Source organism: Sphaeramia orbicularis, chromosome 11 (genome assembly GCF_902148855.1).
Source record: "Sphaeramia orbicularis chromosome 11, fSphaOr1.1, whole genome shotgun sequence".
NCBI lineage: Eukaryota > Metazoa > Chordata > Actinopteri > Kurtiformes > Apogonidae > Sphaeramia > Sphaeramia orbicularis.
Genome location: NC_043967.1, coordinates 709,362 through 731,735, shown reverse-complemented (window position 1 = coordinate 731,735; position 22,374 = coordinate 709,362).

Below are 22,374 nucleotides of genomic sequence, written 5' to 3'. Positions count from 1 at the left end.
ACATTGTGGCATTTATCCAATTACTGTCCAATTACAGTTTAGAGTCAGTGAATAAACCAGTTCCACTCAGTCCCATTGAAGTGCATGGACGCTGAGCGTCTGCGGACAAATGCACTGAGCAGAGATGGAGGAGAAAACACAGACACGAGAATGGAGGAGAAGTGAACAACATCCAGTCTGATGATTTGGGATCAAACTGATTCTGAACGAACTCGTCTGTGAGATGAACGTGTTCGAACACATTTGGAATCAATGAAATGTCAACACAACCGAACAGATTTAACCATTTAATTTGAGTCATTTTAGGGGAAGCTGAGCTTCCACTGCAGTCTGACAGAAATTGCCTCTGATGTGCGTATATGCTTAACCCTACCCACCTTCACTGCAAGGTTATTATTGCTAACGAAAACTAACGAAATGATAAAAACTAGAATTGTAAAAACATTTTCGTTAACTGAAAAAAATAAAAAAGACTATAATTAAAAGAAAAAATGATAAACAAGTGAAACTGTATTGTGTGCTTCTAAAACTACAACATATAAAAACTATGGATAAAATTCCCTTCATTTTTGTTTTTGTCAATGTCAGATTGATACGAAAGCGATTTATTTTGCTCTAGCAGTTTTAGCTAGTGGCAACATCCGACACTTTTTGCTCCGTCACTTGTGTTCACTTGTGGTTTCCAGTCGTCTTCTGGTCCCCACTCTACCTGGAAACATGGAGACTAAAGCAGCAGAGTCCTGTCTGGGATTGATTTGAATACGACGACAGAGAAGAAGAGAAAAGAGACAACTAAACTAAAACTAAGCATTTAGAAAAAAATTAACACAAATAAAAACTAGCAAACCTGCTCTAAAAACAAATTAAAACTAACTGAATTAGAGGGAAAAAAAAGTCGGAACTAAATAAAACTAAACTAGAATGAAAAATCCAAAACTTTTAGAACCTTGCTTCACTGCAGCCTTCGTCTTTGAACTGTTGGCACTGTCGGAATTTAAAGCTTCCTCCTTTTCTTTAAGATGAAAATATGCCGCCCTTCATTTGTTTTTCTTACCGTCTTTGTTTTGGTCGCCACATCTCCACTCCTGCGGCGCTGAAACAACTTCAAACCAGCAAAGATCAAACACACACACACACACGTCACATCAAACTCAATCTTAACACTGACCCTTTTTGACTTCTACTTCTGTTCGGTTGAGAAAGATTCAGAAACAAACTTTGGACAGGGTGGATACGAGTGCAGGTGCAGCTGAGGTGTTCTGTTCTTCTGCCAGGTGGATGGCAGCATGTTGGTGCTCTATCAAGTGAGTTTTACGCTCCTCTGTGTACTTAATTATTCTCTTTTGACACTCAGGAAAGCAGAGCGTATGTGAAGCTTTTGATGTTCCCACTCTACCCACAGGGCAAACCATCCAGACTCAAATCTCTTTCCCCTTGACTCACTGTAGATGCATGTAAAGTCTTGACTCAGGCATAAACTGTTTTCTTTGGAGCTGACAGTATACAGAAAGTCAGGCCAGGACCAATAAAATAATTGCTGCAGGCTACTTTTGAATAATTTGACAGACTGCTTTCTTACCCTTGACTAGAAAGCCCCTTTATAAAACCTCTACAGTTGAGGTGTGTGAATGGTTAAATAGAGCCTTTATCTTGTTATCAAAAGTGGACTTTCAGACACAGGTGGCTTTTGGCAGCTAAGCCACACCACACGTCAAATTGGACAACTGCAAAACAAGTGGATTGTTGGCGTGTTGGAAGGCAGCTTCACAGAGGCATTCAGTGCCTCAGTGTTAAACTGAGCTCTAATCCCACAGTGTTTAGCTCTGATCTGCCTGGATTTAGTCTGCTAAAGCTGAGCAGCGGTGCAGGTGCTGGCTGATAAGACCAGGGATTCACACAGATGATGAGAAAGTGGAAGTAGGGGGGTTAGTGGGGGGGTGATGAGTGGAAGAACAAGCAACCCATGGTCACTAGGGAAAGGTTACATACAACATTTGGGACTTCGAAGAAAATCATAGAACAGTGGTGGTTAGGGTTAGGCTTAGGGTAGTTTAGTTTAGTTTTATTTAGTTTGGACTTTTTTTTTCTCTAATTCAGGTAGTTTTAATTCATTTTTAGAGCAGGTTTGCTAGTTTTTTATTAGTTTTCATTTTTTCTAAATGCTTAGTTTTAGTTTAATTTTAGTTTTGTCGTATCTTTTCTCTTCTTCTCCATCGTATTCAAATAAATCCCAACAGGACTCTGCTGCTTTCTCCCACCTTTATGCCGCGTTTCCACTGCGTGGTACCGGCTGGACTCGACTCGGCTCGGCTCGGCCTTTTTGCGTTTCCATTAAGAAAAAGGACCTGGAATCTGGTACCTGGTACTAGTTTTTTGGTATCACCTCCGCCAAGGTTCCAGGACTGGGGACCAGATACTAAAAGGTGATGTGTAAACACTGCAGACCACTGATTGGTCAGACAGTTTTCTCTGTGACCCGCCATTTTACAAAAAACAGATGCGGAAGTTAAGAGTAAATATAGCGGTACATTAATCCACATGATAACAGCCCAAAACTACACCATGGTCAGTCCAGGAGATTCAGTCTTCGGTGGCCGATGTAAGAATTCAGACGAGACAACACGCAATGAACGAGTTTTCAGCAACTCTCTGAACAGACGACAAGGAAATAACACTATGACGTCCAGGTACTGTAAAGTCGGTAGTATTTTGTAATGGACACGGTCTCCAGGAATACCGAGCAGAGTCGAGCCGAGTCGAGCTGGTTCCACGTAGTCTCCATGTTTCCAGGTAGAGTGGGGACCAGAAGATGACTGGAAACCATAAGTGAACACAAGTGACGGACCATGAAGTGTCGTATGTTGCCGCTAGCTAAAATTGCTAGAACGAAATAAATCAATTTTATATCAATCCGACACTGACAAAGACGAAAACGAAGGGAATTTTATCCATAATTTTTATCCATTTTAGCTAGTTTTGTAAACACACAGTTTCAGTTAGTTATCGTTTTTTTCTTTTAGTTATAGTTTTTATTTATTTCAGTTAACGAAAATGTTTTTACAATTCTAGATTTTGTCATTTCATTATTTTTGTTAACAATAATAACCTTGGTTGTACTACATATGCGATGCATCCTTCCTCAGTGTGACAGTTTTTGGTGTCATTGGGCATCGTAGGCAAAAGGTACAACTTACAGCTGCACAAACTAGATATCAATAAAAAAATAAATAAAAGCATTTTAAATCAGTGCCACTGAGCACCAACACAGCTTTAGAATTAAACTTAGTTCAGTGTGTGTACATTACACCTGAACTTAAGACAGGATTTAAATAGAACAGAAATTTTCCGCTTCACTGCCTGACTAATACAAAGGAATGTGACACAATCACACATGAAAAACCTACACTTTCCCTGTTGTGAGATTGAATGATACTTGCAGTTCATCACGTACACAGTGGTTTAGCTTCGTACTCTGTGCGAAGCAGGGGCTTGTTTCTGGGTTAAATAGTGAACGCACCCGTTAGCGCGCCCTTCAACGCCAATAGTGAGCTAACAATGGGTTAGCAAACGCAGAGGCTTAACAAACGCAAAATGTGTTTCTGGGCTCATTGTGTTTGCTAAACCATCATTAGTGCACTATTTGCAATGAAGGGGTGCGGGTAACTGGTGCGTTCACTATTTAACCCAGAATGAACGCCTCCGCTCCCGCTGTTTCCAGTCATCTGATCTGGCGGCATTATGGTTAGAAGGAAGAATTATTATAGGATATCTGTGACCACGGACCTCCTCCCTCACCCTCACCTGTCTAGCAATTGATAAAAAAAAAAATTAATAAAAAAAAAACAACTTGCTAATAAAAAATATATGGTGAGTTGACAGAGACAATCCCAATCCATAAAAGACACGACAAACTGTGGTTGTGAAACTGCAGTATTGTGGTTGTGTTTATCTGCCAAATGTTCACTGTGGTCAGTTTCAGATGCTGCAGCTCTTTCATAATTCATAGTTTCAGTTCTTGTTTGTTCAGTATTAATTGTCCTCCTTGTTAATCACAGCTGGACTGACTGTACAGATCCTGAGCCTTTGCGCAGTAATCTATGCCTGGATTTACTGCCTCTGTCCACAATAATATACATTATATAGACTAAATGTCCTCTAACATTAATGTTTATTTGCAGCATAGTATAGCAAACTATTACATGATCAAAAACAAATAAATTTTAGCAAAAAAAATGTCTCCGTTTTGAATGTTTGCAGTCGCCAGAAATTTGTGATGTTCAAATGGGGTCGCGAGCCAAAAAAGGTTGTACACCACTGAGTTAAAGGTTACTGTTGGTCACAACCACGTCGAACAACAGGACAAACAGATTGTACAGAAAAACGGAACTCTGCTCTGTTCCCTCATCCACTCACTCATACCTCATTCCATGCACACACACACACACACACACACACACACACACACACACACACACATACACACACACACTGGTGTAATAGACAGACAGGCTCAGTTCCATTAGAACGTCCCAAGGAAACTGTTCTAAAGTCCCAGTATTTCAAAATGATGAAACTGAAACTGCAAACTTGGAACAAAAGCTCAAACAAATCATCAGTTATGGTGGACTTTAAACTACGAACACTGTGATTCATTAGATAACATCAGATACAGCAGATGCAGATCCTGTCATAAAGCTGAGCAGCAAGGAAAAGTTTAGTTACAACTTTGTTCAGTGTTTATTTGGGTTTTGGAAGCCTATTTGTTATATTGTATAGACTTTGTTACATGTGTCCGCACCAACCTTGACTACTGCAGGTCATACATCCACTTATGCATCTATATGACTTGTTTCAGATACATGTTCACAAAGCACAAAGCAACATGAGAATATATAAGAATAGAAGAAAACAGATCTGATTCATTCAAATTCATTCATTTTTCTCAAGGATACACTCAAAATAGGGTTTTTAAGTCTTCTTTCTGAAAAGTGTTTTTTTTTTTTGTGTGTGTGTCTTTTTTTTAATATTCATTTTTATGACTAAAATGACACATACATGTGGATGACAAGCCCAAATATAGAGAAAAATATACACCATGCAAAATGTGTGAAAAATTTGTGTGGACAGGGTATTATGCACTAAAATGGGATGCAACTATTTTAATTATATCAATTGTGTTTTCTGCCTTAACAAGTCAAACTGCTAGTAGTGATAAAGGAATGTTGTCTTCACAAATGCAAACTCTCCCAATGAAAGAAAATTGTACGTCTTCACTATTCAGTGTGTCTTTATATGACACTGCAGGTGCTGCATGTCATCAGTACACCAGTATCTCACCTAAATATGAAAACTTTTGGAATTTGTAATTTAATAAAAACAACTAGAGACTTCTGATAATTCCTCCTACACTTGCTATGCTCAAACAGTTAGCACATATAGCATTTACATAGCAAGTGTATGCTAATTTTGTGTCCACATATGATACATTCTGCAAAGGACATATGATCCAGTCAGCAGTCATGGGTCATCACTAGAGCTGGGAATCAATCAGAATTTAACGATTCCAATTCCATTATCGATTTTGCTTATCAATCCGATTCTCTTATCGATTCTCATTGGGTGAGGGAATAAAAGAGTACAAACGGGTGTGTTTGCATTAACTGTCTGTTATATTTCCATCTCTGCACAGAAAATATAACATATACAGTATGGACAAATAATAAGACCAGATGACACCGGGCCTGGTTTGGTGAAAGTGAAACTCCAGACTCTTTACTAATTCCTCTACTGCTGCATTTCCACTACGTGGAACCAGTTTGACTCAGCTCGTCTCCCATTGTTGTGCACCTCATTTCCTTTCCCCTACCTTCAGAAACTTGTATTTGAGGGTGTACGACGTTTGTTGTCTGCACCGGAATCGGAACTGGGCCCAGATGACGGCCTGGTGTTCACTCTGCCGCTAGATTCACAAGCATCGCTAAGTAACGAATCAAAGACGTGACATTCATGTAAATGAATCACATGGTGTGGACAAATGTTTGAGCAGATTGGAGGGATTCCACCCTTTAGAAGAAATGGAAGCTTTGACAGTGTTCCAGTGGACCTGGTGTGGTCTGTTTAGACCTGGTGTGGTCTGTTTGGACCTGGTGTGGTCTGTTTGGACCTGGTGTGGTCTGTTTGGACCGTTTCTGCCTCAACACCATGTCGGCTACATTCTGACCAAAACAATGCAGCGTACGCGTGATGTCATCGCGCATGTGCAACAAAGGTGGAATCAATAAGCAGAATTGTTAAGCAGGCAGGTAAACGATTCCAAGGAATTAAGCTACTGGGATCTGGTTCTCAAAAAGAACCAGTTCTTGATTCCCATCCCTAGTCATCACTGGGTTGTTATAATTTTCTGTTCCACAGGTGAAGTCGACCAAGAACAGACTAGGCCTGTACGACAGATGTAAACATGCAGAGGCCAAAAATGCTGATAGCTGCTTCTTGGAGACTTCAAAGTTCAGTGATTGGTTGTTGTATCGAGTATTTTCAATCCATGCACCACCAGGAAGTAGACCAGCTCACTTCAAGCATGAAATAAAAAAAAAAATTCTCCCATCCAAGATGATGGCGGTATACAAAGGGATGTCTAGTATTATGATCCTGCATTATCTTTAAAGATACATGCAAAAGTTACATGTGGTTTAATGAGGCCCTGACATTACTGCAGTTCTACTCAACACCTGATAAGAAGTTAAGACAGAAACAATCTTAGCTGTCATTAGACAACATGAATTTATCTTCAAATGTTGAAAGTCTTTGATGTAAAGCAGTGTTTTTCAACCTTGGGGTCGGGACCCCATATGGAGTTGCCTGAAATTTCTAGTAATTGTTCAAGATAAAAATAAAAACTTACTAATAAAAAATATATGTTGAGTTGACAGAGACAATCCCAATCCATAAAAGACATGACAAACTCTGAAGCTGAAACTGCAGCACTGTGGTTCTGTTTCTGTGTCAAATGTTCACTGTGGTCAGTTTCAGATGCTGCAGCTCTTTCATAATTCATAGTTTGAGTTCTTGTTTGTTCAGTATTAATTGTCCTCCTTGTAAATCACAGCTGGACTGACTGGACAGATCCTGACCAAGGAAAATCACATTCTCCCTTTGTGCAGTAATCTACACCTGGATTTACTGCCTCTGTCCACAATAATAGACATTATATAGACTAAATGTCCTCTAAAATTGTTTATTTAAAACCTATAGCAAACTATTACATGATCAAGAACAAATTAATTGTAGCAAAAAAAAGTCTCCGTTTTGAGTGTCTGGGGTCACCAGAAATTTGTGATGTTAAAATGGGGTCACGAGTCAAAAAAGGTTGGAACCACTGATGTAAAGGAACAATGTGTTCTGAAGGGGAGTTATTGGATAGAAAACAGAGGGGGGCATGTATTTGTTTGGATTTATCTCAAAACAGAGCTGTTCAGGCTGTCCAGACTATCCTGTGTTTTTTGTTTGATATGACTCTTGAAGCAAAATTTATGTGTAATCTGGATTAAAATAGTAAATCAGGAACTCTGGGAGAAAAGCAAAAACAGAAGAAAGAAAAGAGAAAGGAAAGGTGATAAAGGCCATAAACAAAAACAGTGCAATCCGAGAAAACTGAAAGGACAAAGGCAGAGGGGATGACAGAAACTCCAGGGCATCTTTCCCATCCTTTTGAGCAAGTGTATTGTCGACAGTAATCCCATGTTATGACAGTGACATGGTCCAGGTCTCCCTCCTTCCCACAGGTTGGAGGGATGAGTCAGAGTGAGAAAAACAAAGCAGCAGGCAGGAACCTGCAAGGATTACACTCTCATCATGTGGAAACCAGACACCGCAACCGGAGCTACTGTAGCCTGTTCACTGACAACATCCACTGGAACCACTGGAAGAGTGTGTGTGTCTGAGACCGACACAGAGACGCACAGACACACCGGCTGTCTACGAGTCTATGAAAAAAACCCTGAAAAAAACACATGCACTGAACAGGTTCATTCAGTGGTTCCAACCTTTTTTTACTTCTGACCCCATTTTAACATCACACATTTCTGGCGACCCCAGACATTCAAAACAGAGACATTTTTGAGCTAAAACTGATTTGTTTTTGATCATGCAATAGTTGGTATACTATGGTGCAAATCAATGTTAATTTTAATCTATATCAGGGGTCTGCAACCTTTATTATCAAAAGAACCATTTTGCCCCCTCTTCCACCAAAAAAAATGAGTCTGGAGCTGCAAAAAATAACAGAGCTTACAAACTTAGAATAGTATTTGTGCTAATAGTATTTGAAGTACTAAGTAAATTTTAAAGTAAGTAAGTAAATTTTATTAATAGAGCACTTTTCACAGACAGAGTCACAAAGTGCTCTATCAAGTCAAATCAGAATCAGATCCAGTTTACAGAGACCCAACAGAATCCTCCTGGAGCAAACACTGGTGATTGGTGACAGCGGAAGGAAAAACTTCCCTTTAACAGCAGAAAGCTGGAGCAGAGCCAGACTCCTGAAGGATGGACGAGTGCCTGGACCAGTTGGGGTTAAAGAGAGAGAGTAAAGGAGGAGAAAAGAGAGAGTGATAGAGATATAGAGAGACTGGGGGAGGGGGGCACATGGAATACTTTATGATGAATACATAGAGTGTAATCAGTTTGTGGTGGTCCTGGGTCAGGTGGGAGACTAAAAAGCCTTTTTGAACAGGAGGGTTTGGAGGTGTTTCTTAAAGCTCTGTACAGAGTCCATGGACCGTAGGTGTAGAGGCAGGTCATTCCATAGACGTGGTCCACAGCTTTAACAGACCTGTCACCGCGTGTGCTAAAACAGGTGAGTGGAACCATCAGCAGGTGTGTGGAACCATCAGCAGGTGCTGTCCTGAAGACCTCAGGCTACGAGTCGAGCTGTAGGGCTGGATCAGGGAAGCAATGTATGCAGGGGCCTGGCCATGGAGAGGCCGCAAAGTACTAATACCAAAAATATCAAATTCACGAGGTACTTATTGGAAAAAATAATTTTATTCATCATTAAATTTAGTCTTAAAGCCTATTTCAGATGAAAAAACACACTTTTGGAACTTGGAAGGGATTTTTGAGTATGATTACTCCAAAAGTACACAGTAAAAGTAGTACATAGTATTTGTGCTAATAGTATATGAGGTACTACTACCAAATATACCAAATTCATTAGGTACTTATTGGAAAAATGTATTTTATTCATCACTGAATTTAGTCTTAAAGCCTATTTCAGATGAAAAAACATACTTTTGTGTCTTGGAAGGGAATCTGTTGTAGGATTACTCCAAAAGTACACAGTACTCATACTCATACAGTCGCTCTAAGAAAAGTATCGCTATTTATGGAAATGATTCTCTTCCAAACTCAACACTTCTTCCACAGTTCTCAGTTGTACTGCTCCATATTCTGTCTGGGTTCACATGCACAAACTCCCAGGAAACAGACAGAATTAGGTGAGTAAAATATACAAAGGACGGACAGAACCCTGCGTCCATCTGCGTCTTTAACGTAGAGCAGAAATGAGCCCCGACTTTTGTGTTCCGGAAGGTACATTCGCTCCATCAGCTCATCTACAGTAACTGTCAAATGAGTTAGTGCACAAGAAAATCGCTAGCGACTGGACTGACCACAGTAAAGGGGAGGAGCCACTACAAGGAGGATGAAGAGACCAGTAAAGGGAGGAGCCACTACAAGAGGAGGAAGAGACCGCAGTAAAGGGAGGAGCCACTACAAGGAGGAGTAAGAGACGCAGTAAAGGGAGGAGCCACTACAAGGAGGAGGAAGAGACGCAGTAAAGGGAGGAGCCACAACAAGGAGGAGGAAGAGACGCAGTAAAGGGAGGAGCCACTACAAGGAGGAGGAAGAGACGCAGTAAAGGGAGGAGCCACTACAAGGAGGAGGAAGAGATGCATGAGGCTATGGAGCTGCAGGTTGACCACCCCTGGTCTGTATAATGTCTATTATTGTGGACAGAGGCAGTAAATCCAGGTGTAGATTACTGCACAAAGGGAGAATGTGATTTTCCTTGGTCAGGATCTGTCCAGTCAGTCCAGCTGTGATTTACAAGGAGGACAATTAATACTGAACAAACAAGAACTGAAACTATGAATTATGAAAGAGCTGCAGCATCTGAAACTGACCACAGTGAACATTTAACACAGAAACAGAACCACAGCGCTGCAGTTTCAGAGTTTGTCATGTCTGTTATGTATTCTGACTGTCTCTTTCAGCTCACTATATATTCTTTATTAGTAATTTTATTTTTATCAATTACTAGAAATTTCAGGCGACCCCATTTGAATTCCAAGAGCCCCCACCTGGGATCACGACCCCAAGGTTGAAAAACACTGGGTTAATTGGTCAATCTACAAATTGCCCCTAGATGTGAATATGTGAGTGAATGGTTGTTGCTCTCTGTGTGTCAGGGTTTGCAGCCCACTTTGCCCAATGGTAGCTGGGATAGGGTCCAGTACCCCCACGACCCTCTCAAGAAGCATTTCAGAAAATGAAGGAGTATGTTGCAGACAACCTTCTTTTGGCTTATTTAGGCCTTTGCTGCATTTAAAATATTTGTCAGAGAAGTAATAGATGGAATCAAATGTGACAAGTGTTCAGAGAACGCAAACCTCCACCAAGCACCCCGAACAGTGTGCATGTGTGGATCCACTATTTGTTTTTAAATTCAACAGTTTCCAGGTTGTTCCATACAGCAGAAAAAGTTGAAGCTTAGTACCAGTCATGTGTCTGTCCAATTATATTCAATTCCAATCAATATTTGTTGAGTTAAAATGAAAAATGTGTGGTAAATGGGATTTTCAGTGTTAAATGTAAATGTCCACAGAGTCCACATTCTTCAGTGGATGTGGACAATTTAGTTCCAGATACAAGAGATTGTTCTAAGCTACAGGTGGATCCAATTGGAGGCTAATCAGAGTCATTTTGAATTTTTTTTATGAATTTTGGAAAATCGCTCAGTGATGACAGATGGAAAATTGCAGATGCTGTGACCTTGCTGTGACCTTGAACTTTGGCCTACTGGGACCAAAATGTAATGGGTTGGTCCCAGGGCCTAGGCCTATCTGTGGGGAAGATATGGGAAAGATGGGTGGAAGAGTTTTACACTAAAGTTGCTAACAACAAACACGCAAACAAACAAACAAACAAACAAACAAACAAACAAACAAACAAAGCACAATACCTCCTGGAGGATGTAATAAGTTTCATTGCTTTCCACAAAGTAGTTGAAATACTTACAATATATATTAACAGGATTACAAGTAATCTATAATTTCTTACATTTAGAAATTAGCCTTCTGAACACCAGTGGCACATTACATTGACCAGATATTAATATTTGTGTTGGTATTTGATATTTGGTTCAGATCATTTCAACTACTAAATCTAACATTTTACATTTAAAGTAAAATCAGTTATTTTCATTTTAGATAGACCTCAGTTTTGTCATGCATGAGCCATGTTGCTATAAACACACTAAAAAACAATACTATAAAAACACCGACATGCAATTTTCCTGAACCTCCCTGTGCGACAGAAAACCTTCTCTCAGGTTTCCTGCTTTTTTTAAAATGTTAAAACAACCAGGCTCCCAGAAATAGCTGAATAAACTGTGAGAGCAGCTCTGCAGGGTTTACAGACCCACATGGCTTTAAAGGAGCGGGGCTTTCCACAGCGGTTTGTAAAGTGAACACACACACACACACACACACACACACGTTGTTCATAGCAGATTACGGTCATGTTCACCGTATGTAAAACACATCAACCCACAGAGAACATCAGGGTCCAACATATCCTGATGTTCACATGTACAGAAGCAGAGCAGTGTGTGTGTTTTCAGATGTTTGTGTACCAGTTCACAGTGTGCAGTTGTTGTGTGTGTTTTGCTTCAGTCCGTATCCACTAAAGGAGCAGTGGCAACAGTAATTAGACAGTGGTGGATTATTTAGGTTCCCAATTCACTACAGTTGAAAACTCTTCTAATATCTTCCTGGAGTCCTTTACAGTTTGGACCATCTTTGTGGTTTCTGTGTGTGTGTTGTGCTAAACGGACTACATGACCCCCCCCCCCCCCCCCCCCCCCCCCCCATCTCCTCCTCTCAGCCAGTGAGTCTGGGACACGAAGGAAAAGGCCAATTATAAAAAAAAAAAAAAACTCTCTCCATCTTTGTTCTTCGGGCATAAACCACCACTTCTTTGCTTTTTTGTTTTCATTCTTTCCCTTCTTTGGCTTTCTGACATTCCCCGTCCATTCCCACCATCCCCCAAACCCCCACTACACCCTGTTACTCACGCTCACACACACATGCAAGCCTTACTCTTTTGGCCCATGCCACCTTTGTCTTACTTCACAAGCGACAGTTCCCAAAGTCTTAAAATAGCAGCCGTGCTTCCTGGTCCTTCATCAGCACCATATCTTATCATATTTGAAAGAGAAGGAGGGAGGAGCTGCTTGTTAGATTGTCTGTTGCCATAGAAACGGCTTTATCCCAGGGAGATCTGACACTGAAGTTTGTTACTGTCTGAAAACATAGGAATGTCTTGTAGCGTCTCACTTCACTATACTTTTATTTTGTACTATTTGTGTGGTCACTGCAATGTATCATTAGGACAGTTATTAAAGCAAAGAACAGTTCCCATTTTCAGTTCATGTAGACTTTGTACTGTATTTTCCAGCTATTTAAAGGTAATGCACATGACAATATAGCTGATGGAGGTCACCCACTGAATGGCAGCTTCAAAGATGTCAAAACACACACACAAAAACAAACCTATAATGGATAAAAAATGGTTCTGTGATTGCATTGACTCATGCCTGCTTTGTCTGTCATGTAGCTGACATTTCCTTCACATGTTCAGTCATGGAAAACATTCGATGACCCACAGAAAAAATAAGTCTATTGGGAGCTACTGTAGAAATATAACAGGTCTTCTTTTACCTGTAATCTAAAAATACCAGCAGCAAAACCAGTCAAAATTTCACACGTGCAAACATTTATTGTTATGAGTTAAATTTATTTCACAGAGCAAACTGCTCTCCAAATCCTCTCCACTAATAAATTAAAAAATAAACACCCCCACCTGAAAAAAACAAAGGAGGTTGATGTTCATAACTCCCCGACTCACCTCTTCTTTGCCTCGCCCAAGGAACAGAGACTCCATATCCGGCAGGAGATGGAAGTTGGAGGCGGGGGGGAGGGCCCGGACGGTGGCCGCACAACAGCCCAAGGTCCTGGGGAGCTCCCGGCATCTGGCCTACTCAGGCTCTGGGGGAGAAGAAGAAGATCAACCGGGCTTGGTCCCTGGCCTGACTGAAGGATGTGCCCGGGTGGTCACTCATCAATCCGGGGCAGCCTCCGGTTGCCTAACCTGAGCGTCAAACTGGGGTCCATCCACCTGAGGAACCGCAACTCTAGGCACAATCTGGTGGGGGGGTCTGAGCGCAAAAGACAGCCCCCCCCCAAACCACATTGTGGAGGCCACTCCAGGCCACAGTGATGTCACATGACCTCAAAGGGCTGACCCTCAGGTGGTGAAGACAGTGAAAGCGTTCCTTCAGAAGGTCAAAGGTCGTTTGGATCCAGACCCTCATCCTGGTCTGGACATGACTGTAGGCCTGATGTGGTTCCTGGTGGTCTGTGTATGGTGTCAGGAGAAAAGGCTGGTAGGTAGACCCCCTGTCCCCCAGGTAGACCCCCTGTCCCCCAGGCAGACCCCCTGTCCCCCTGGTAGACCCCCGTGTCCCCCAGGTAGACCCCTGTCCCCCAGATAGACCCCCTGTCCCCCAGGTAGACCCTGTGACCCCCAGGTAGACCCCTGTCCCCCAGATAGACCCTGTGTCCCCCAGGTAGACCCTGTGTCCCCCAGGTAGACCCCCGTGTCCCCCAGATAGACCCCTGTCCCCCAGGTAGACCCCTGTCCCCCAGGCAGACCCCTGTCCCCCAGGTAGACCCCCTGTCCCCCAGGAAGACCCCCTGTCCCCCAGGCAGACCCCTGTCCCCCAGGTAGACCCCCGTGTCCCCCAGGTAGACCCCGTGTCCCCCAGGTAGACCCCCGTGTCCCCCAGATAGACCCCCGTGTCCCCCAGGTAGACCCCTGTGTCCCCCAGGTAGACCCCTGTCCCTCCGGTAGACCCCCGTGTCCCCCAGGTAGACTTCCTGTCCCCCAGATAGACCCCTGTCCCCCAGGTAGACCCCCTGTCCCCCAGATAGACCCCTGTCCCCCAGGCAGACCCCCTGTCCCCCAGGCAGACCCCCGTGTCCCCCAGGTAGACCCCTGTCCCCCAGGTAGACCCCCTGTCCCCCAGATAGACCCCTGTCCCCCAGGTAGACCCTCTGTCCCCCAGGTAGACCCCCTGTCCCCCAGGCAGACCCCCTGTCCCCCAGATAGACCCCTGTCCCCCAGGCAGACCCCCTGTCCCCCAGGTAGACCCCCTGTCCCCCAGGCAGACCCCCTGTCCCCCAGGTAGACCCCCTGTCCCCCAGATAGACCCCTGTCCCCCAGGCAGACCCCCTGTCCCCCAGGTAGACCCCTGTCCCCCAGGCAGACCCCTGTCCCCTGGTAGACCCCCTGTCCCCCAGGAAGACCCCCGTGTCCCCCAGGTAGACTTCCTGTCCCCAGATAGACCCTGTCCCCCAAGGTAGCACCCCCTGTCCCCCAGATAGACCCCTGTCCCCCAGGGCAGACCCCCTGTCCCCCAGGCAGACCCCCGTGTCCCCCCAGGTAGACCCCTGTCACCCAGGGTAGACCCCCTGTCCCCCAGATAGACCCCTGTCCCCCAGGTAGACCCTCTGTCCCCAGGTAGACCCTCTGTCCCCCAGATAGACCCCCGTGTCCCCAGGTAGACCCTCTGTCCCCCAGGTAGACCCCTGTCCCCCAGGCAGACCCCTGTCCCCCTGGTAGACCCCCTGTCCCCCAGGAAGACCCCCTGTCCCCCAGGCAGACCCTGTCCCCCAGGTAGACCCCCGTGTCCCCCAGGTAGACCCCGTGTCCCCCAGGTAGACCCCCGTGTCCCCCAGATAGACCCCCGTGTCCCCCAGGTAGACCCTCTGTCCCCCAGGCAGACCCCCTGTCCCCCAGGTAGACCCCCTGTCCCCCAGACACACACCAGACAGTTCACCTGTCAGTACAAAACCTCAGCATCACACCCTCATAACTCCAGTTCCATTCTGGACACAGATCTGCTGTAAACAGTGGTTCTGAACACAGGTTGTGTGGTTCACCTTGTGATCGGTGCTGACAGATTCCAGAGGTCCGATAGACTCAGGAGTCATGGATCGAACCACAACCAGAACCAGACCACTGAGACACAACACTGATGAGACAGTCAGCATGGAGCATCTGAAATGATCAGATGAAGAACATGACACCAGACACTGAACATCACAAGCACTGAACAGTGTTCATTAATTGACAACATCAGAAAGTCATGAATCATGATAAGATAAGATAAGATAAGATCAGATCAGATCAGATAAACTTTACTTATCCCAAAGGTAAATTCCCTGAAGTCAGTGAGCTCATCTGTTTATCAGTCCTTCAGTCTGATGCAGTTACATTTACACAGTTTCACTCACATCTACAGTCACTCTCACTTACAGTGTCAACAGATTCATAAGCAGAGTACAACTGTGTTTTTGGAGATGTTAATTAACTATTTGGATTGTAATTGTGATGGTTTCAGTGTGTATTTGTACATGTATGTGTTCTACTTCCTCATTCAGGCGGTCTGCAGTACGTTGCCAGGTCGTCTCTCATTGTTTTTATAACTGTGGTGGCGTTGCCTTTCTTTCTGATTTGGTCCTTTATCTCGTCGTAAGCCAAAATGAATCGGTGAATCTGTGATTGGCGGTTGGATCTATCTAGGAAGCCGTGTGCGTGCATTTATCCAGGATTAGTTACAACTGACCGGATGAATCTGTGTCTGTTCATCCTGGCTTGGCCTTTGTGCAACCAATTAAGCCTGGACACTCTTGTTTTGGATTCACTGAACACAGCTCAGTCAGTTATCCTGGATGTTGGAATCCTAGTTTTTTGCAACAGGCTCCTGGACAGGGGTTATACACAAACAAACACTGATACAGACCCTGAAACAGAAACAAACAGCAGACAAAAACAGAATGGTAACAGCAACAATAAACAGTAACAACAACATTAACAGTAACAACAATAGAAGAACATCAGTGAATCTGAAGAACAGAATGGACCAATATCACAATAACCAAACAACAAAGGGAAAGAAAGAAAGAAAGAAAGAAAGAAAGAAAGAAAGAAAGAAAGAAAGAAAGAAAGAAAGAAAGAAAGAAAGAAAGAGAATAACATCAGTGACTTTGAAGTAAAGTTACTCAACGGCAGTGTAACACAAAGGTAACAACAGTCCAGAGTAGATGTACAACTAGATGCATGTTTGAGCGTTACACTGTTATCGACTGTCTGAAGAAACACCCTAAAGACAGTAAGTCAAAAGGAAAATAGAAAATTCATTATTGGAACAGTCTATGCAATGTTTTGAAGGGCAATGTTACACACTTTGCATTTAACATTAGTTAAGCTGTAGGAGCTAAAATTAAGGGGAAAATGTCATGTCTGAAAACACTTGTGATTAGACAAAACTGGGGCATCCAGGCATTGGCTGAAAGATCATTTTGGAGTTTTCGATGGTGAAAAACTGATGTACTGCAGTACGAGGCAGTAAATAACAATTAACAGCTGACTGAGTTCAGTGGCAGAAAGTGAATTATTCTAGAGCGTATTAATGAAAGCTTGAAAACTTTAGTAGATGGTTATTAGAAATGTTAGTTACCAAATAATTAGCCGTTAGTTAATGCTAATGTTCATAATGTACACTTTTTATTTAGGGAGTGACGGAATAAAGGAAACAATGAAACCCACGGAGCATGAAAACATGTCAAAAATTATCAATCAGGTCACAAGATCAGTGAGGAGCTGGACAAGTGTAATAAACTTGGACTGATAACAACAGCAAAAACATCAGTATAAAACGTAGATGACAGCAGTACGCAAGACTTCATAGACAATAGAAATGACCATTGGACTATAGTACTGTATGCTTTATGTTTTATACAGACATAAAGCAGATACATATTCTGCATTTTACTGAAGTGCCTATAAAGTGAATCACCGTCGGCTGCTGACGTTATCCCTCCAGCTGCTCTTTCACACTCTCACACAGATTTTCACACAACATCATAGTATGTCTCCTAATTGTTCATGAAATAGTCTGGAGTATCTCCCACACACACGCACACACACTCTGTGAGTCTCATATCTGAGGACACTTTCTCCCACACTCAGACTATCACTCTCTCTCTCTATCCCAAATAAACACATGCTCTGAGCTCCAATGGCTGCTCAGTGTCCAGCACTGGGCAGTGTTCCCATCCCCATGGCCTTTCCCAGCACAGACAATGCTTTGTGTCCCACAAAGGAAGCTCTCATCCAGGCTCTGGGGTCCTGTTTGGCCCTCAGCGGCCCCCCAGACCCCAGAAAGGCCCCCTGAGCCGCCCCAACACAACCTGCTGAGGTGCCAAGAGGAACATCTGTGTGACTCGGGTAAAGAGACCTTGCTGAAGTTCTCACACTTAAAGGAGGGGGATACTTCCCTGTGTTTGTGTGTGAGAGACTTTCTGGTTTTGCTTGTTCATGTCTTTCAGCTTGTGTGTGTCAGTGTTCAAACCCCTGGGTCCTGGGAGCCTCCCAGTCCAGATAATAAATGGTGTGAGAGGAAAGACAGAGTGTGTTGCCAGAGCTTCCCAGTCAATGAACCACGTGTCCCAGGAGCCCCGGCTGCCAACCATAGACTCCAAAACCAGGTCACACTAACAAGAACACATAGATGAGGGGAGAGGAGAGGAGGGTGGACAGATAGATGGCAGTCAAAACATATTTTGTCTGGGTAACAAATAAAATATCAACTGATTGACAAATAGTGACTGTGAGCACTAAGAGGTGATATGTGTTTGAAATGGATTTATCCTAGAATCAATGGACACTGAGCACGAGGCTCCAGGAAGCCACCCCACTTAGTGCCAAACCCAAAAAGGTATTTTAAAATCCTCACAGCACTTTATCTAAAAATAAACTGGAGTTAGAAGTTTGGTTCCCATGTGAAACCAAAAATAGTCAGTTTTCCCTCTGTCTGAGGTGAGAACCTGAGGAGCAGAAGTCATATTCCACAGGTTGCAAAGACAGAACAGACAATCACAACAATGCAGAATTCTGCAAAGCCCAGTGGGAAAAACAGACTCAGTGCTGATTAAACTGAGTGGGTGGTGGTGAGCTGGTATCTGCAAAGTTAAAGGACGTACTCAGGGAGGGACACAAGAATGGTGGTGGCTCCAGAAAAAATGGAAGGGGGGCACTTTATATACAAACATATGTGATATCCTTCTCCGAAGTGTCATGTTCTTGCTCAGCAGGACTACTTGATTTGTTACAGAACATAGTGGGCCAAATCTCCTAAGGTCCCAATTTGTGTGTACTAATTTGCTTGCTTGCGCAATCTAGAATTTTGCATGTGGGGTTGAACCGTGGTTTGCAGGCGATTTACTCAGATTGCTTGTGCAAATGTAAACAGGTGCAAAGTCTTTGAGACCACCCTATTTAAATGAGGAATTTGCCTGTGCTCCTGGGGACAATACACTGTAAAACCTGCTGTGGGATAAACCAGCACTAATGGGAGCAGAGACTGAATGATCCAGATGCACAGAAATGTAACATTGGAGGAGTTTAGTCATAGAAGCTATTGCGTGACTCATTCATTCATTTATTTGTCATTTTAAAGGTGGGGGGGGGCTATCGGGCAGAGGCGATTTCTCACAGTCTACAAGGGAAACCCAGCTTCCCCTAAAATGACTCAAATTAAATGGTTAAATATGTTCAGTTGTGTTGACATTTCATTGACTCCAAATGTGTTAGAACACGTTCATCTCACAGACAAGTTCATTCAGAATCAGTTTTATCACAAATCATCAGACTGGATGTTGTTCACTTCTCCTCCATTCCTGTGTCTGTGTTTGTTCATTCCATCTCTGCTCAGTGCATTTGTCCGCAGACGCTCAGCGTCCATGCACTTCAATGGGACTGAGTGGAACTGGTTTTTTCATTGCCTCAAAACTGGACGGTAATTGGATAAATGCCACCATGTTGGCCCACCCCGGATGCTCAGCATCTCTGGGGGTGAATGGAGATGTGGGCGGAGCTCGGCCAGGCTGGATGCCTGGCTCCCACATGCTGATTGGAGGATCAGTCGAAAGGCTGAATCCCATTTGATTGACAGCTGTTTTCAGATCTGCTCCTTCACTGACACAGTTCAGTTTAATACCGTCACACATTCTGCTGTGAAATTGAGAGAGAAACCACTACCAAATTACTTGTTCATTTCTTGCCCTGTAAATCCACAAATATACAAATCACAAGGAATGGAGGGCTGAACTTATGTTTAAATAACTTGACAATTTTTTTGATGTAAGCTGACAATGAGCTTCCCCTGTCTGAAAGACGAGCAGCTGCCACTGCTATGGGGGGTGGTTGGATTGAATGACCGTCAGGCGCACATAATTTTGTCACATTGTAACCTAATGTTGGTGCGTATTTTTAATCCCAATCATCAGATCAAGTAGAAAAGAGTCCCACAAAGTGTGTGTGTGTGGATGACCATACGTCTCAATTAGTTTTTCTTCTGTCATTTCAAAAATGTTCACAAGAGGGTGAAAAATGTGTTCTCTGCATCTCTTTCATTGTTTCAGCCGCAGCCATGTGTGCAATTGTGTATACAAACCGTTTGCACCTTCCTTTGAGACGTGTTCAATATAGAAACAGTTTCTATCAGCAAAATTGCTATCGGGTTTGAAAATCACTTTTCTTATGTTATATTAATATAGTTACATTTTTTCCTCCCAGCACATGCACAATTGTGTGTAAACGTCACATATTTCATATTCATTGTGTCAAATGTACTAACTGGATGCAGACGCGCTATTTTGCACCTTTGAAAGATGCAACCCTTGGTGCACACTGTTAGTAAATCAGGTTGTAAATTTTTTTTGCATGTGCAATGAGTTTGCACTCATTTTTATACACACAAACCTTTAGTAGATCCAGCCCATTGTATATTACGGTCATATTTCACAACACAATATACACGTTAATCTCAGTTAACCCTGAGGCTTAGATGTAAATGTCACATCCTGAAAAATACAAGGTCAATTAGTTGGGAAATAAGTCAGCTCATGAGACTACTTAGATTTAGCTCAATAGGTAACACTTCAGAGGACCAGGATTCTAATCCTGGCCAAAGAAGCCATTCTTTCTGCATTTTTTCAAATGGAGGTAGGTAAATCATTAGTCACACTCAGTTTACTGGGTTGTTCCGACACTCAACAAATGTGGCTTCAACTACTGATGCTTTCCCTGTTGTCTTCACTTTCTGCTTTTTACATGAAGAGAATATGATTTGAACTTGCAAACAGCACCACCTTCACATATGAAAATACACAAGGTGAACAAGGTTAACGTTATGATTTCCTCGGCTGCATACATCCACCATAGCTGTACACATGACTGGAGAGTAATCCAGTATGTTTACTTAGAGGACTGGGAACAAATTTCACTGCAAATGGAAAAACACATCATGAAAGCCTCCTTTAGGGGAGAAGAACCATCTGATTTCCAATGAAAAACACATTTTTTGCACATTTGTTTCTAAATACAAATTCTCTTAAAGATAAAAGTGAATGAAGCTTTTTTGTCACATGCAAGTGGTCTTGTCCTGGATGAATGAAAACATTTTAAACTTCAGGAGAATTTGTTGTCGCAAAACTAAGCGCCTTTGTAAATCAACTCAACTGGAAGTACACAGATTACATCTTGAGGATCTCATAACCTCTTTAAATAAAATGATTAAGGAGGCAAGATCCAGCTATTTTCAACAACTTAAAGCTACAAACAAGAAGAACCCTAAAGTCATCTGTGACACAGTTCAGTCCATTGTGTCCCCTGCTGCCCCCCCGTGCTCTGTAAAGCTGACAGCAGTGACTTCCTAAACTTCTTCACAGACAAGATCAGGGATATTAAACACAATATCCCACCACCCTCTGGCCGTCTGACCCTATCTGATCCCCCTCTTCAAACCTGGTCCTCTTTCGACCCTGTGACACTGGAGGACATCTCAGCACTTTTATCCAAAACGAGACCCTCCTCCAACTCTGCAGACATCCTCCCCCATAAGCTCCTTGTCGGTGTCTTTGACACTATTGGACCATGGGTCACAAAACTTTTTAACCTGTCGCTCTCAACTGGTTTGTTTCCCAGCTCCTTCAAACAGGCCATCATAGAACCTAAACTACAGAAAACCACACTGGACTCCACAGACTTCAAAAGCTACAGGCCCATTTCAAAGCTCCCCCTATTGGCCAAAATCCTTGAAAAAGCAGTGTCGAAACAACTGACAGCTTTTCTGGAGACACACCAGATCTATGACACTTTTCAGTCTGGGTTTAGACAACGCCACTCAACACAAACCGCACTATTAAAAGTGTCTAGTGACATCCTGATGGCGGCTGACTCCGGGAAATCCACGGTCTTGGTCCTGCTAGATCTGTCCTCGGCCTTTGACACAGTGGACCATACCATAATGACTGAGAGACTGAGGGACCTGGTAGGGATGTCAGGTCCTGTGCTAGACTGGTTCTCCTCTTACCTGACCGGCAGAAGCTTCACTGTGTCAATAAACAACTTCCGATCTGACTCAGCGGATCTACTGTGTGGTGTGCCCCAAGGCTCTGTCCTGGGACCAGTCCTATTCTTACTCTATGTCCTCCCACTTGGCCACATTATCCGACAGTACAGTGATGTCTCCTATCATCTATTCACAGATGACATCCAGATATACTGCTCCTTTAACTCCTCTGAGCCCCACAAACTGAGTTCCTTAATCATCTGCTTGTCAGAGCTGAAGCAGTGGCTAAATGAGAACAGCCTCCAGCTGAACTCCAGCAAAACACAGACCCTCATCATTGCCCCGGACAGTGCAATCCCAGGGATCAAACATCACCTTGGAGACCTGAGCTCTTCGGTAAAGACCAAACTGAGGAATCTGGGTGTCATCTTTGACTAGGACATGTCTTTAGACCACTACTCCAAACACCTAGTGAAGAACTGTTTCTTCCAACTCCGCAACATCTCCAAACTCAGATCTATGGTGTCCATCAATGAGCTTGAGATGATCGTTCACACTTTTGTATCTTCTGGCTTAGACTACTGCAACAGCCTGTTCACATGCTTAAACAAGAAGGA